The sequence below is a fragment of the Poromitra crassiceps genome, assembly GCF_964638095.1.
Source record: "Poromitra crassiceps genome assembly, chromosome: 3".
Taxonomy (NCBI): Eukaryota; Metazoa; Chordata; class Actinopteri; order Beryciformes; family Melamphaidae; genus Poromitra; species Poromitra crassiceps.
In genome coordinates, this window is record NC_139625.1 from 58,961,462 (window position 1) to 58,978,961 (window position 17,500).

General features: G+C 44.7%; 1 protein-coding gene across 1 annotated transcript in view; it reads right to left on the bottom strand.

Annotated features, from left to right (window-relative positions):
* tns1a (tensin 1a) overlaps positions 1–17,500 on the bottom strand; it is a gene marked incomplete at both ends in the record, with an annotated part of 239,012 nt that overhangs the window by 136,544 nt on the left and 84,968 nt on the right. The window lies entirely within an intron of this gene.

A 17,500-nucleotide genomic window follows, 5' to 3' on the forward strand; every position in this document is an offset into this window, starting at 1 on the left:
CTACAACAACAACAGAGGGGGTGGAGCAATGACCGGGACAGCAGGGGGAATTGGCCGGGCGCAATTGGGGAGAAAAACGGGAAAAAAATACATAAAAAAGAAGAAGGTTTGCCTGTCAAAACTTTCATTCTTTTCGTAATTATTGATTTGGAGTTCCTTTAATGTAACCTCTCTCCGTTGTTTTATGTTTTTTTTCTATTGTTTTAAGTTTTTTATGCCTTTTTATGCCTTTTTTTTTATGTCTTACTATATGTTTTATGTGAGGACCACAATGGAAATAAGCCTTCGGGCTTTATTGTGTTTTTATCCTCGGTGATTGATATATTGTCTTATTATATGTATTGTTGTGTTCTTTCTTGTTTTTATCACCAAATAAATTCATTCATTCATTCATTCATTCATTCATTGTGCTTGCATGGCACAATCTTTAAACTCCTATTTTTCGATCTGCAAAAGTTTGGCACGTAATAACTCCCACATTTTTCACACTACATAGACGTGCAAGACCAGGTGTGCTATGACTTTGCTAAGAGTTTCATTGAACGGTCTGGGCGCTTTTCGCGATTAAGCGCCATTTCCCCCCCATTGACTTGGGGGGGATGGGGTTTCGATAAATCTGGCAAAAGCTTGCATTAAATTAGCTGTATCTCAGAAACCATATGGCATAGAGCGACCAAACCTGGTAGGGAGGTTCCCAGAGGGGCATTTTACTATGCACGAAATAATTACACCAATTGACCTGATGGTGGCGCTATAACAGCCCTCTTTACATTTTGGTCCATAGCTTTTGAACTGTACTGTCGACAATCAAAATTATTTTGTGCCTGAATTCCTTGGCTCCTCCCGCTTCTACTCACATAGCCCCCCCCCATAATTACTTAGTCCACCCTAGCAACCATCTACAAACGCCCTAGCGACCAGCCGGAAACACCCTAGCAAACAGTTACTACACCCTTTAAACACCTACAGACGTCCTACTGTAGCTACAGTACACATTGCCGATTAGGGCTACATGGGCAGGGGCGTTGCAAGGAGGCGGGCGTGGTGAGGACAGCAAGCACAATTACATTTTCGGTAGGAAATTTAGATATGAGAGTTTACGGAAGTTCTACCAGAGACGGAACTACCATAGTTACATCATCATTACTAATTATCCAATGACAACCTGCCATCTCTCCAAGCGGGCTGTTTAAAAGGGGGTGTTCCCTCTACCTGTCTGATGCCCTTGTCTCCTCTGTGCTGCAGCGTCACCCCACCACCTCCCCGGCTTCCACCCCAGTACCACCAGGGTAGACCTCTTCTCCCAAGGGGCGAGGGTTCTGACGTCCCTGCCAAACTCACGGCAGACCCGTCATCACGTGGCTGATCCCCCTTGGGTCAAGGGGCCCTCCGCCAAAGACTTTTTATCAATAAAATTGTTAAAGCTGATTTGGTGTTGTGTGTAGTCTCTAAGGTAGAAATTCTAGTTGATGTTATTTCTCCTCAGGAGAGATCTTTCAGGTTGACAATGTTTCACGGCTGTACTGAACTGTCCTGAGGGAGACTAGGTATGTTATTAACGCATGGAAGAGACAGAAGGAAGAGACAAATAGTTCAAGCGGGATAGATCTATTGGGAAAGCAGCCATTCCATAAACATCACTCTCAGAAAACATCTTCATGTTATGAGGCACGGGGGACACATGATTTAAGGCTAAGAGGCTTTCTGGGCAAGGTAAAGAGAGGTGGTGGAGGATTCTCTCTCTCTCTCTCTCTCTCCCTCTGCCTCTCCCTCTCCCTCTCCCCCTCTCTCTCTCTCTCTCTCTCTCTCTCTCTCTCTCTCTCTCTCTCTCTCTCTCTCTCTCTCTCTCTCTCGGCTTACGGCCAATGAAAAGCATTTGAGAGGTGTGATGCCCGGAGGCAAGCGTGGGCTTCAAGATTGGCCCACAATGTGCAACATTTGGCTTGGGCTTTCACCCATGCTGCAGCCGTAAAAGACAAAACATTCCACGTACAAAAAGCATACAAAGATGCTAGTAAATCAATCAATCAATCAATCAATCAATCAATCAATCCCTTTAATAATAAAATAATAATAATAACACACACAAAAGTATCCAGTGTCCATCATGGCCATGTCCTTTTCTAATCTGCCACTATTTAATTTGTTTATTGACATAAGAATAAATGAAATGTTATATTTTAAACCTCCTCCCAGGCAGTAGCTGATACCTGCAAGGATGGATGCTGTCATACCCCTATAATCTTCCATTGATGCAGTCTGCATCAATCGGACCCGTTTGGATTTTGTTGCACCAAACCGAGCTGTGATGTGTGATAAGGCCCTGTAAGACTGCCTTACTGTAGAGCTTAAGCGAGAGATAGGTAAGACTGCCTTACTGTAGAGCTTAAGCAAGAGATAGGTAAGACTGCCTTACTGTAGAGCTTAAGCAAGAGATAGGTAAGACTGCCTTACTGTAGAGCTTAAGCGAGAGATAGGTAAGACTGCCTTAGAGCTTAAGCAAGAGATAGGTAAGACTGCCTTACTGTAGAGCTTAAGCGAGAGATAGGTAAGACTGCCTTAGAGCTTAAGCAAGAGATAGTAAGACTGCCTTACTGTAGAGCTTAAGCAAGATATAGGTAAGACTGCCTTACTGTAGAGCTTAAGCAAGAGATAGGTAAGACTGCCTTACTGTAGAGCTTAAGCGACAGATAGGTAAGACTGCCTTACTGTAGAGCTTAAGCAAGAGATAGGTAAGACTGCCTTACTGTAGAGCTTAAGCAAGATATAGGTAAGACTGCCTTACTGTAGAGCTTAAGCAAGAGATAGGTAAGACTGCCTTACTGTAGAGCTTAAGCAAGATATAGGTAAGACTGCCTTACTGTAGAGCTTAAGCAAGATATAGGTAAGACTGCCTTACTGTAGAGCTTAAGCAAGATATAGGTAAGACTGCCTTACTGTAGAGCTTAAGCAAGATATAGGTAAGACTGCCTTACTGTAGAGCTTAAGCGACAGATAGGTAAGACTGCCTTACTGTAGAGCTTAAGCGACAGATAGGTAAGACTGCCTTACTGTAGAGCTTAAGCAAGAGATAGGTAAGACTGCCTTACTGTAGAGCTTAAGCAAGATATAGGTAAGACTGCCTTACTGTAGAGCTTAAGCAAGATATAGGTAAGACTGCCTTACTGTAGAGCTTAAGCAAGATATAGGTAAGACTGCCTTACTGTAGAGCTTAAGCGACAGATAGGTAAGACTGCCTTACTGTAGAGCTTAAGCGACAGATAGGTAAGACTGCCTTACTGTAGAGCTTAAGCAAGAGATAGGTAAGACTGCCTTACTGTAGAGCTTAAGCAAGATATAGGTAAGACTGCCTTACTGTAGAGCTTAAGCAAGATATAGGTAAGACTGCCTTACTGTAGAGCTTAAGCGACAGATAGGTAAGACTGCCTTACTGTAGAGCTTAAGCAAGATATAGGTAAGACTGCCTTACTGTAGAGCTTAAGCAAGATATAGGTAAGACTGCCTTACTGTAGAGCTTAAGCGACAGATAGGTAAGACTGCCTTACTGTAGAGCTTAAGCGACAGATAGGTAAGGATCAATCATCATTTGAGGGATGGATTGGTTCAGAGGAAGAGTCAGTAGTTTGACGTACAATTCCATAGCACAAACTCCAATATCGAACAATGCAGGTTCATAACTTAGGGGGGGGGCATTTACAGTTATTACAGCGCCATAATAAAGCTGCATTCCTTTCTGTTGTTTTGACTCTTTAGTGGGAGACGTGACATACAAGCTTCACGACCTCTTGACCGTTTCATGTTTAACTGCCACCCTTGTGTTGGCCCAGGGTCAAAGGTGAACGATAGCCATCATCCATCTGCATCGTCTCGCTCAAAGATGTCTAAAGTGCAAAGTGTGAGAAGGAGGGTGAGACAAAAAGCATGGGGGGGGGGGGCAAAGAGAAGCACGGAGACGAAGAGGCGAACGAGAGACAGAAACATCCTCCTTGACCAATCTACTTTGTCTCTGATTGGGCCTGTCAGAAGAAGACGCGGGTTCCGCTGAGAGAGAAAACACGTGCGAGGACCAGTTGCTCCCAGTCTCTCTGCCTCTCTCTCTCTCTGCTTCTCTCTCTCTCTCTGCCTCTCTCTCTCTGCTTCTCTCTCTCTCTCTGCCTCTCTCTCTCTGACTCTGCCACCACAAATCACTGCTAGTCGGACCATGAAAGGCTGGCGAGCAACTCAAGTGAACCCTGTCCCGTTCCCATGGGAGCAGCTTTCCCATGAGTGGGAGGCAGACTAGCTAACTTACATCCAAAAACATGCACAGGGGCACAGTCTTCCCTAGCCTGGCTGAGCACATATCCAAAAGTTTGACACATCATGCGCTTCGAAATCCCATGTTGCTTGCAGAGTAGTAGGTACAAAACACAGCTGATCTGAATTTGAGTTCCTGTTATTGATTAATCGTTTTAAGCCGTGAAAGTATGCACAGATTACGCAATTTAAAACTCCACGGTAGATTCTACCTTGGGCTAATTTAACGCACCGACTGACTCCACCCAAACCACAGGTGGAGTATACTGTACCCCCATCAAATCCATGGATCTACTGTAGGTAGATCTATCAAGTCCATGGATCTACTGTAGCTAGATCTATCAAGTCCATGGATCTAATGTAGCTAGATCTATCAAGTCCATGGATCCAATGTAGCTAGATCTATCAAATCCATGGATCTACTGTAGCTAGATCTATCAAGTCCATGGATCTACTGTAGCTAGATCTATCAAGTCCATGGATCTACTGTAGCTAGATCTATCAAGTCCATGGATCTACTGTAGCTAGATCTATCAATTCCATGGATCTACTGTAGCTAGATCTATCAAGTCCATGGATCTAATGTAGCTAGATCAACTCCATGGATCTAATGTAGCTAGATCTATCAAGTCCATGGATCTACTGTAGCTAGATCTCTTACCTGCACGCCGGTGGCAGTATTTTCTCACGCTCTCTCGTCTCTCCCCCTCTGTCTTGTTTCTACCTCTGCATTCTCCCTGCCTTCACACCCCCCTCCAGGCCTCAGAAGACCAGAGAGAGAGAGAGAGCAAGAGAGAGAGGGAGGGAGAGAGAGCAAGAGAGAGGGAGGGAGGGAGAGGGAGAGAGAGGGAGTACCAAATAGAGACACTCGACTCCTCCGCCCCTCTCACTCAAAACAACAGAAGTAATCCCAAACGCGTGCCAGAGAGCCACTGAAGTCGACTGTGTATATGTGCGTGTGCGTGTGCGCATGTGTGTGTGCGCCGCTTCTGGACTTGACCAAGATACACTCTTTAAGGCCGGCTTTTCCTCTGTCAGCTGCCAAGAAGTTTTGAAACACGCTATATAAGGCCAAGAAAGTGGCTTGGGGCTCCTTGCGATTCCGGTACCCAAAACGAGAGAGAGCAGAAGCCGTCCGGGGGCCGACAGTAACTATATCCCTCTGTGTCCCTCCCTCCCTCCCTCCGCTAACCCGCTCTGTCTGTTTTCCTCTCCTTTTTTTTCTCCTCCCTCTTTTCCCCCATTCCCATCTCTGTAGCTGTTGACACACGCTTGAAGGAGAGAGAGAGAGAGAGAGAGAGAGAGAGAGAGAGAGAGAGAGAGAGAGAGAGAGAGAGAGAGAGAGAGAGAGAGAGAGAGAGAGAGAGAGAGAGAGAGAGAGAGAGAGAGAGAGAGAGAGAGAGAGAGAGAGAGAGAAACGTCGCAGGCAAACTTGATTTTTCTGTCTTTGTGGAAGTCACTGTTTCAATATTGGGGGGGCAGCGGACACAATATTATGCAAGAACTAAGCATATTACTTTAGCTGGGAAGTTCATTACTGTAAGAATCCTATGATTCACAGTAGTAGCCACAGAAGAGAAGAAGGCCTTTGTGAATTCCTCCCGCATCGATCCTGCACACAATTGTTTTTATTTTCGCGTACACAGTTGAGCCCAAGTAGTATATTCTAACTTAGAACACGGCTCTCTCGAATACTCGATTCTGATTGGTCAATCAACAATATTCACCGGTCATTATTTCTCGACAACCGACCGCTGCTCTGCCACACCTGGATTAATCAGTTGGTAAGAGCATTTTGTCCGCAGACGCTACTAATTAGGCCAACCAGTTGCAGCTGTGGTGTCTTGTGTGCCAATTAGGCTACGAATGAAACCGCTTTGTGTTGAAAACGCTATTAAAAAATCAATTTGAATAATTATTTTTGTCAGATTATTGAATGATTTAGTTGTAGGCCGTGTTCTAAGCGGGATAATGTATACTGAGCCGGTGATTACTGGAAATAATGACCTTCAGGTGAATATTAAGCCCTCCGCTGCGCGTCGGGCTAAATCATTCACCTGTCGGTCATTATTTCCACAGTAATCACCGGCTCAGTATACATTATCCCTTACATATAAAACTCTAATATCGCTCAACCGACTTTAATACAGCCAGACGTTTCGTTGTAAAAATCCAATGGATGAAAAGACAGCTAAATTAGATTTTCCCAAACATTTCCTCTTTTGGACATAGCTCATTTAGACCCAGCTAGTACGGAAGGATGCGCATATATTTCAGTGTGCATGGCAACATTTCCGCAATCGCACGAGATCGTGATATTTGACTGGACAGCAAAGCGGGGCAAGAGCATAAACTTGGACTCAGTGGATACCCCCAGACCCAGATGCCGCTTTTTGCCAAATTCTTGAGAGGAAAATATTTGCCACTCTCCCGCAGGGTTTTGCGCACTCTGGGTGAACTCCCTCCTGACCTCCAGACGAGGGCCGGGGCTAAATTGGACCATCAGTCATCTGCTAGCACCCGGGTTATTAGGCCTCCCTACCGTAGCGTCTGTCTGCCAGCGCTATCTCCAGCTAGCGCGCCGCATCTATACCGGTGAAGGGCGTCGCTATGGAGACGTGCTGTGATGCCTCTTTGATGTGACGTGTTTGCGCCGGGGAAACAGACTCGCCTATGTGAGAGCTGCTGAGGAATGAGGAGACTTGGCTTTCTCGCGCATGTGTGTGTGTGTGTGTGTGTGTGTGTGTGTGTGTGTGTTTGTGTGTGCGTGCGTGCGCATGTGTGTGTCTCATCGTTTTCTCCCTCTCTCTTGTTCTACCTTTTTCACTTTCATGCTTGGATGCTTACTCTCTTTTCCATGCCAACATTCTTGAATGCTCTTCATCCCTGCTTGCATGCACGGCGTAGCTACTGTGTTTTTGGTCTTGCTCCACGTTCTCCCTTTGTAAGATAAAGCAGATAAAAAAGGAGAACCTTAGAAGGAAAAAGAGCTTGGACAACACTGAGACACTAAATGGGAGTCGTGGAAGATGGTGCAGGTACAGATCCTGAAAGCTATTTAATATACGGTACTTGGCTGTAGCAATATCTATGCATTGTAATTCCATCATCTGCTATTTCATAAGCGCATTGGTTTGGTTTAACTTCTAACTTCTCTTCTCCCTCCAATGTGCAGAGTAACGTACTGTAACGTTCCCACAAAGCAGTCAAAGAGTCAGGTTCTTGTTACCGCACTTTATTGTGGATCGCTATTCCGGGGACTACTGTTAGCCGTAGTCCACGCCACCAACACCCCACAACCACACACCCAAACCCAGCTAGCTTCTCCTAGCTTCTCCTAGCTTCGCAGCTCCCCACGCACACACAGCCGTCTCCTTCAGGCTCCCCAATTCAACAACCTTGAGCTGTTCCTTGTCCCCGCTCACAGCTCACCTCCCCCCAGCCAATCACAGGTGAACCCCTCTCTCTCCCCGCACCCACTGGCTCTATGCTGCCTTTACGTAACCCCGTAAATCCCCACAGACATGTCAACCCCAGACTAAACGTGACAACCAGACAAACCCATGTTTACTTACAAAACCCACATCGCTACAGTACATAGCTTTGAGGAAATATTACAGCTTTTGGGTGGCAGTTTAGAGACCATCTCATTTGCTAGGGGTCTAATAAAAAGGCCTCACACCCATTTCATACATCCGCATGTCACAGGGTTTTTCCTGCATAGAGGCATTTTTGGTGCCCCCAAAGAGGTTTGAACCCTCCTCCCAAACACCCAAGATCCCAAAAATCCTGACAAGGACTGATACCTTTGAGTTCAGGACAACTACATACTAACTCAGAATCAAGCATTTTTACTGTATCGTTTTAGATCATTTTAAAGTCAAAGTCCCACATTTGTACCTTCAAATTGCTTCCTTTCTAAAACTTGGGCTGCTGTAATTTAACACACTAGGCATCTTGCGCACTGCGCGGCCTGGCCCGCCCGGCAGCTTGACCGCCGATGCCTACAATCGGGGAACCCATCGGTTAAACTTTTTTTTTTTTTCTCTCTCTAACCTCTGGGGGCAGCCCCGTTTCAATGTGGTGCAACAGGAACTCAATAGTCGTGGGTGGCAGCAGAAGAAAAAAAAACTTTCCGCTCCCTGCAAGCTCTGCCATTGGCTCCAACCGACCGGCTCTGCCCATTAATGGATTTCTTTTCCGCTCCCTGCGTGTCACTCTCAAATCCGTCCGTCGCTATGAAACAACAATAACAACTGTAGCTCGTTGCTAGTAGCAAGTAGCAACTTGCTATACGCTGAAAATGGTAAGTTTTGACAACACACCGGTCACATTCACTTCATTTTGATCAGGTAAAGCGCAGCATGCCTGCGAGCGCTGTTGGACCCCTTTTGACAGAGCAGAGCCTGCCGACAGACTTTCGATGCAAGTCTGTCTCGAGAGATTACAATGCCTATGACATCAGTGATGTCACAATGCACAATTGCTCAACTGACATCACTTCCAGTTGAGTGACATCACTTCCGGGACAGAATTGAAACAAACAGAGATTGCCCTAAGCCCCTTTTATAGATTGCTCCTTATAAGTGACAATGGCTGATATATTTGAGAGCAGGATAACTGACTAGTACACACCAACTCAAAATCAAGCATTCTACTGTATCAATTTAGATCATTTCAAAGTTAAAGTCTCACATTTGTACGGTGCACTGACCACAGTATGTCTGAAACTAACAACACTGCTCCATAAGTTCTGACTGATATATTAGTGTTCAGGATAAGCCTGACTACACACTAACCCATAAATTCTGACTGATATATTAGTGTTCAGGATAAGCCTGACTACACACTAACCCATGAGTTCTGACTGATATATTAGTGTTCAGGATAAGCCTGACTACACACTAACCCATGAGTTCTGACTGATATATTAGTGTTCAGGATAAGCCTGACTACACACTAACCCATGAGTTCTGACTGATATATTAGTGTTCAGGATAAGCCTGACTACACACTAACCCATGAGTTCTGACTGATATATTAGTGTTCAGGATAAGCCTGACTACACACTAACCCATGAGTTCTGACTGATATATTAGTGTTCAGGATAAGCCTGACTACACACTAACCCATGAGTTCTGACTGATATATTAGTGTTCAGGATAAACCTGACTACACACTAACCCATAAGTTCTGACTGATATATTAGTGTTCAGGATAAGCCTGACTACACACTAACCCATGAGTTCTGACTGATATATTAGTGTTCAGGATAAGCCTGACTACACACTAACCCATGAGTTCTGACTGATATATTTGTGTTCAGGATAAGCCTGACTACACACTAACCCATGAGTTCTGACTGATATATTTGTGTTCAGGATAAGCCTGACTACACACTAACCCATGAGTTCTGACTGATATATTAGTGTTCAGGATAAGCCTGACTACACACTAACCCATGAGTTCTGACTGGACAGAATTGAAACAAACAGAGATTGCCCTAAGCCCCTTTTATAGATTGCTCCTTATAAGTGACAATGGCTGATATATTTGAGAGCAGGATAACTGACTAGTACACACCAACTCAATATCAAGCATTCTACTGTATCAATTTAGATAATTTCAAAGTTAAAGTCTCACATTTGTACGGTGCACTGACCACAGTATGTCTGAAACTAACAACACTGCTCCATAAGTTCTGACTGATATATTAGTGTTCAGGATAAACCTGACTACACACTAACCCATAAGTTCTGACTGATATATTAGTGTTCAGGATAAGCCTGACTACACACTAACCCACAAGTCAGATGTACGCACGACAGTAAGCATGATTGGATCGATCATGCTTACTGAGCGTGGTGCATGGTCACCCCCAAAAGGCCCTTTCTTAGCCAGGAAAAACCCTGATTAGGATGTGGATTAAAATGTTGCCAGGATGATGCCAGGATTAGAACCTACAGCTCAAAACCCTTGACCTCAAAATTCTGCACCGGAGGCCCAGCTTAGTTCTATGTTATGGTCAGGCTTAGCCAAGTTTGGAATGTGCATTAATAGTTGGAGAGGCCAAAAATGTCCCGTAAAGTCACAAACTATTATGGCCTGCAAGCACATGTCACAGCCAGCAGTGTTGGAGTAAAGTCACTATAACTCCAGTCCGAGGCGAGTCTCGAGTCCCCAGTGTTTGAGTCCGAGTCACCAAAGAAGAGTCGAGTCCCCATTACCTGAGTTACTGGACATGAGCGTAAATCCGCATGTAAGTGGAACACACGTGTCTGCCCTTGCACACAATTTAATAATGTCATGGTATCAATATTTTATGCCACATTAGGGGCTTTACAAAAAACAAAAAATAAATAAAAATAAACAGTCTTTATCAATTAACAAGTCTGAGTCCTCGTCTCTAATTTCAGAGTCCGAATGCATGAATGCTCGAGTCCAAGTCGAGTCACGAGTCCTGAAAAGGGCGAGTCCTGCTGGAGCAGCCATTGTTGAAATGCGTAGCTGGTTTCTGCCCATCAATGCTCATGTTAGGTAAGCAGTGAGTCACTCCTGCCTGAAAGACGGGGGGGATTTCGGGCTGCTAGAGATGAAACAGGAGCGTCTCAGTCGTGGATTTTCTTGGCATGACAAAAGAACCTTTAGATCTTCTATAAATAGAAGCGCAGCATGTGACTGGATTGCCAAATCTGGTTCAAACCCTTCACAACCTTGGAACAGGGACACACTTTGTAAACTCAGGGCTTTTTTTTAAGGTTCTAAGAAAACCCGCTAATTTACAGGTAGTGGTCAGTGTTGGCATTAACACTGAATACGTTTTTGTGTATCTTAGTTTGTTATTCTTTTAGGTTTTGTAATTTGTTATTAGTCACTTTTTAGAATGTTGTCACCAGCTGCGACAGCGGGGCTGGTATTGTTTTCACATTGTGAGTCTGTGTGTGAGTCATCAAGGCAAAATGTGTTCCTGGAGACATCTACAGTACTGCAGCAGGAACTACCACAGAAGCAGTTTCGAGTACTTTGCCAGGTGTTTATATGTGTGTCTGTCTGTCTGTCTGTCTGTCTGTCTGTCTGTCTGTGGACAGATTTTGCGAACACGATAACGTCAAAACCGCGAAAGATGCATCATGCAGTCATGAACATTTACAGGTGTGTAGTTGACATCAAAATGAAGGTCGAATTCGAAAATGGGCATGATCCAAGCACTACAATTCACTCTGGTAGTGAATTAAAACTGGCACAACACAAAGTAAATGCTAGTCAAAACAAAGTGTTTGTTTTGAGTTGCTGACAGACTGTGAAGCATACATTTCTCTATGAGAGCAAGCTTCTCTGTGCAAAGGAGATAGGGGCTGTTCTTAGGTGTCACGCCCTCTCTTTATTTTATTCTTGGACTGCGACCGTGACTCATTTCCTCGTTGTCCTGTTTTACCTCCTGGTCTCGCCAAGAGCTCCAAGATCTGCCAGCATCTACAACCCCAGGAAGTGGAAAAGCCTGATTAACAGAACAATTTGTTCGGCTCCAGCTGACCACACTGATTAAGTAAACACGTCGCGAGTTGTTGTTTTTTTACGCTCAATAGCTACCACTCAAAAACACCGGTGCTACTGTTGTAAAGCAGCAGGCAGGGTGGCTGGACAAAATAATATCCAACAATACAAATATTCAAAGATTTGGGTTCGAGAGAGAAAATTTCATCAAATGGCAGTCTGCTGACTAAATTAGGGGTCCTCGATGAATAAGGTTAAGAATCACGAGCTTACTGTAGTTAGAGACTGTCTCTCAACAAAGAGATCTGCTCTGCTGAAGTGCCCATGAGCAAGACACTGAATCCCTACCAGAGATGGGGACTTGCAATTGGGCCTTGGACTTGAGTCGCACTTAAGTCGCGCACACAGTGACTTGAGACTCATCCTCACTTGTTTGGGACTTGTGAACAATCATTCTTATTATTTTTTGTGCATTAACATTATTGAAATGTCTACTAATGTCATCTAATCAATGCTGATACTGTATGCTAACAGATCAAGAATTCTTTAGTTTGAGCTATGCAGTGTTCTAAGCAGACTGGATGGCATGCAGCAGATGATTGATAGAACACTCATCCATAAGAGACTTGAGACTTGACTTGGACTTGCCCCTCAAAGACCTGAGACTTGCCTTGCGGACTTGAGGTCAAAGACTTGAGACGTGACTGTTAGAATAGTGGGGGGAAATGGTTCTGCGTGGTGTCTGCCACCATTTAACACAGAAATACTTGAACTGCACTGTAAAAGTTCTCCCAGCTTGCATCTATTCTGCATCAGTACTCCTCTATTTTGCAAACAATTTGTCTTGCGGGGCAGCAGCGACACGCACGGCATGTAAAGAGCCGTTAACTTATACGAGTGTGACATCGGTGTGGACCACACTGTATTTTTTACAAAGCACAAACATGCAAACAGCATTTGACAGAATTAAGTCAGGGCAGGCAAACGTGCTCTCCAGCATGGGGAGCATACAGTACAGTACATGGGAAAATGTTCAGACTTCTCCCTCGGCTCACTAACCCCTTCCCTTCATTCCTCTCCACCCCTACCTTTCCTTGCCAAACCTCGTCTGTGTCTTCCAACCCACCAGCCCATCGGACGGCAACGCAAACCGCTGCAGCGTTCCAGGCTTTTTCCAATACATGGCATGTATAAATCACCAGGAATAATGAGAGCGCTCCTTTCCATGGAGTGTGAGAGGGGGAAGTGGGAGCAGAGGGACTGCAGACGCGACGTTATCATAGTCAAATCAAGCAAAGACACACACACACACACACACACACAAACAAACACACACACACACGTGTCGTGGGCACACACGCTCAAACACACATGCATAATGTGGTATTTGCTGGACCTTACTGCATACACTTTTAGCATGGGTGGCCACAGACGAAAACAATAAAATAAATCATAAACACCATGAAATAATAGGGAAATTGCCATGGAGATCATGTGCATACGCATACTGTACGTGCACGCACACGATACACACAAGATACAGTAATGTTTCAATAGCGTACTTGTACATATGGATGGGAATAGTGGTTAAATGTATGTTGCGGAAAATCCGGTAACAATTGACAGTAGTGCTATTGTTGTATTGGCCCGAGGAAAACTATAAACATATACTAATTCTGTGTTAGCATTTAATAAAATTCTATAGCTAATAAGTAAGGTGAATGTCTAGCCTTGGAAACTTCACAATGGCTTTATTCCAGTGTTTTAACCTGTGTATTAACCTATCATCATGTTTGAAGCACATTATTTATGTTGAGAATGTTTTAATTACTGTAAGTACTTACAGAGTATAATGCATCTACAAAACTTTAGGTAAATAAAGTGGAAAGTGGTTTGTACAATGCAAAGTAAAGTTACCAAAAACTAAGCCCCTTAAAAACGCCATGTTTGAATTTGACATGTGCAGGACCCATGGGAAAGTCTAGTCTTTCTGGTTTCAACCATCTAGGCTAATACACAATCAAGTGCATCTGATTCCATGAAGATTTGTAAGACCTCCAGTCACCCAGGCAGAAAACGGCCAAGTAAAAGCACACTTCCAGAGGCCCCTGAGTCAGGTACGCTATGTGGGACCAGCACCCCAGACTCCGTAACAGAGAGTCTCTTTCTCCAACCCACATCTTGGGTGTGCAGCTTTTTGGCTAGATCTTGGTCCCAGCCACAACACCGCTCCCCTGACCCGCGTCCATCTCGCCATAGATGCTCGCAACAAACACGCCGAGGTCACCCAAGTCCATCTACCGCCGCAGTACAGGAGAGCGTCCGTCGCCATCGCAGCAGAGATGAGCTTAGCCCAATAACACACATCTACTGAGAGATGGCTGCGGTCGGACGGAAAGGAAAACAGGAGAGGGGGGTTAGCCAGAAACCATTAGCCGTTCTTCATCAAGGCAAGTTATTGCACATCTGTCTTTTGGATCTTTTGTGCAGACATTTTCATAAGCTTATAAGCTTAATGATTGAACCGCATGCGGTTACGGATTTTCAAGGTTTTGCAAGAGGATCTGACAAAGGGAACCGTAGTGATAATGGTTTCACTGACATTGTTGCAGGGACACTAGCAAAATATTTTGTGGAGTTTAAAAGTACAACAAGTACAATTTTTATTGCTCCAGTGAAATTACTATAATATCTGTGGCCGGGTGATAGGTTTTTTGATCAATAACAATGACTCAATGATTACTTCGCCAGATGCTGAAATTTCTGGCTTTCAAAAAAGCCCCAAAACAAAAAACAAAACCTTGGGTCGCGGGTTCGAACTTTCGACTTGGTCGGGTGTCCATACTGTACAGTGGCCATGTCTGTGGGGGTGGGAAGCCGGATTAAGGGTATGTGTGCTGGTCGCTGCACTAGTGCCTTCCTTGGTCAGCCTGCGCTACGTCCTGTGAAGCTCCTCGCTGTCAGGTGAAAAGAAGCGGCTGGTGACTGCACGTGTATCGGAGGAAGCATGTGCTAGTCTAAAACTCTCCCCAGGTGCGTCCTGGTGGCTCACCTGGTAGCACGCGTACCACGGAGGCTCGGTCCTTCACGTGGCTGACGAGTCCGACCCGAGGTCCTTTGCCGCATGTCATCCCCTCTCTCTCTCCCCACCTTTCCTGTCTGTCCAGCCTACTGTCCTGTCCAATAAAGGCACACAAAAAAACCTCTCCCCAGATAGGCAGAGGGGGTGGAGCAACGACCGGGACAGCAGCCGGTAAGAAAATTATAATAAATAAAAATTAAAAACAAAAACAAAAATCCCCAGGCCACCTCCTCTACATGATAGAGGACACTGCTATGTCCGGCATCTCAACATTTCAGCTACAAAAGCTAAAAAGCTTCATTCTCAAGCCAAAAAGCAAATGACAAAGCAGAATTATTATTACAGCATTTAGCATGGTGATATATTACCTGTTGACAAGGTGTTTCTGTTGGGTGTCTCTGTTCTAATTAGTTAGCATACTTGTTTCTATTGTAAAAATGTGCCTTTATTAATTGTGTCGGTTACAGGCCACCGTACACTGAGCCAGAGTTCTGTCCATGTTGCTGCCAATAGAGCTCAATAAAAGTTACTTAATGCCTCTTTAAGTGGGGAATTTTTTTGCCAGTTCTGTAAAGAATCAGGACTAAAACCTCATCCCTAATTATAGATACGTGTTTATTACAACAATATCCTATATTAAACCCTCAAATCATTAAAAAAAAAATATATATTTGCACGGTAGGAGGAGCTGCATCACAATATCTGACCTCATTAAGCCTGGATTATGCTTGACGCTTTGGCCGGCCGCACGGAAATGAGAGACACGGAATCCGACGAGGAAACGTGTGGAGCTTGTATACTCTGTGTGGGTTTCTGCAGGCGGAATTGAGCGCGAGTCTTGAAAACTCCACTTTGTCCGCCCGTCCGCGTCCGCGTAGTTACAAATTTCGGCGTGCGCACGGCCGCTCGAAAACCGTCCGCACGGAGCCTTGCGGAGGGGCGTGTCTGCTGATTTGACGTCACTTTTCCGCGCGGACACTCGCGTTCCTCGCTGATGCGGAAAGCATAATGAGACCTTTATACAGCTTCACCACTTTCCAGTGAGCAGAATGTTTGTTAGAATTATACTTTCCAAATTGCAATGTAATGATCAAATTAATGGAATCTGAATCTAAATTACATAAATGATGCATGTTATCTGATCAACTTTTGAGAAACTACTGCCGTCATCGAACCCTAAATCGTCAAATCATCAGGAACCATAGTTGTCAAAGAGACGCACTCAGTTACCGCATAAAACCTTAACACCACCATCATTTAAACACTCAATTGAAAGCCATGTTCAGTTCAACCAGTCATTTGATGTGCTGGTTACTAGTATACAGTATGAAATGGGAAGTTGCGGCAGCTTGAAATAATAAAGGCATAAAATGAAATGGACGTGTGGCAGTTCCTGCTACACTGCAAAGCGCTGGCGACCAGCTCGTTATGTTGCCTGACAAATTTACTGTTCAAGGTCAGCGTGGAGTCAGCTAAAGAAAGCAGCGCTATCTGCCTAAGTCCACACTCCTGTTTGCACAAAGACTCCACTTTGCCACTATTTTATGGCCTGGAACAATGAGTGCCACATCGTGCCTTGTTTATTTTCATCAAGGGTCACTTCACTGGATGAAGCGAACGTAAATGTTATGTTCCGACTAAACCAACTTCAGGGATTCGTGCTTTAGTAGAATTAGGACGGAGAGCAGTGATGCCAGGGGCTGTCATTTGTTGACCGAATTCACCAAATGCAAAACATTCCCGTCTTTCCAAGCTTTCCGATTAGAATCTCTTTGGTCCCCGAGAGACACTTTTCTGCTGCTTTCAACATCATCATTGCCCCTTTCACAAATATTGTTGCTTATCAGTCCCTCCCACCGATATCTCTTTAATATGCCCCCCCTCTCTCTCTCTTGTGCACACACACACCTAGACACACACGCACACACGCGCACACACACACACACACACACACACACACACACACACACACACACACACACACACACACACACACACACACACACACACACACACACTTCCTGTCCAGCTCCCACCACTGATATGAATGACTCACGACTCTGGCTATCCCGGTTATTCCCCCAATCGTCACCGCAAATGGCTTTGCCTGGTTTGGAGGCATTTAGCAGATTTTGTGCTTCTTGGATGTTTTGGGAACACATAGCTTTTGTTCCTATAGTAATATTTGGGTAAAATGTTGGTTTTGTGGGGTGGGGGGGGGGGGATGTTTTTGGGGAAACGAGTAGGGGGTAAGTATCAGGGCGAACCAGAGGAGAGGAGAGGTGAGAGGAAAACTTTCAACTCACACAAAGTCACACTTATCCCAAATAGTCACGACTAAAACTCCTAAGAATAGCCTGATCACGCTCTTCCCCTCCACCTTCCTGCCCCTCTCTTTGTCATCCATTCCTCCCTTTCTTCCCTTTCCTCTCCTCTCCCTGTGCGTTCTTCCCTTTTCCAACGGAGATAGGGATCAAATGTGGAAATGTGGAATATTTGATTTAAAGCTGTGAAGCAGCGATGAACTGCATGGCTTTAAATATCTCATTAAAGTATCATACTATTGGGTTTTCATGATTTTCTTTTTTGGTCAAACAAACTGTGGCTCAGGATATGAATAATGGTCTT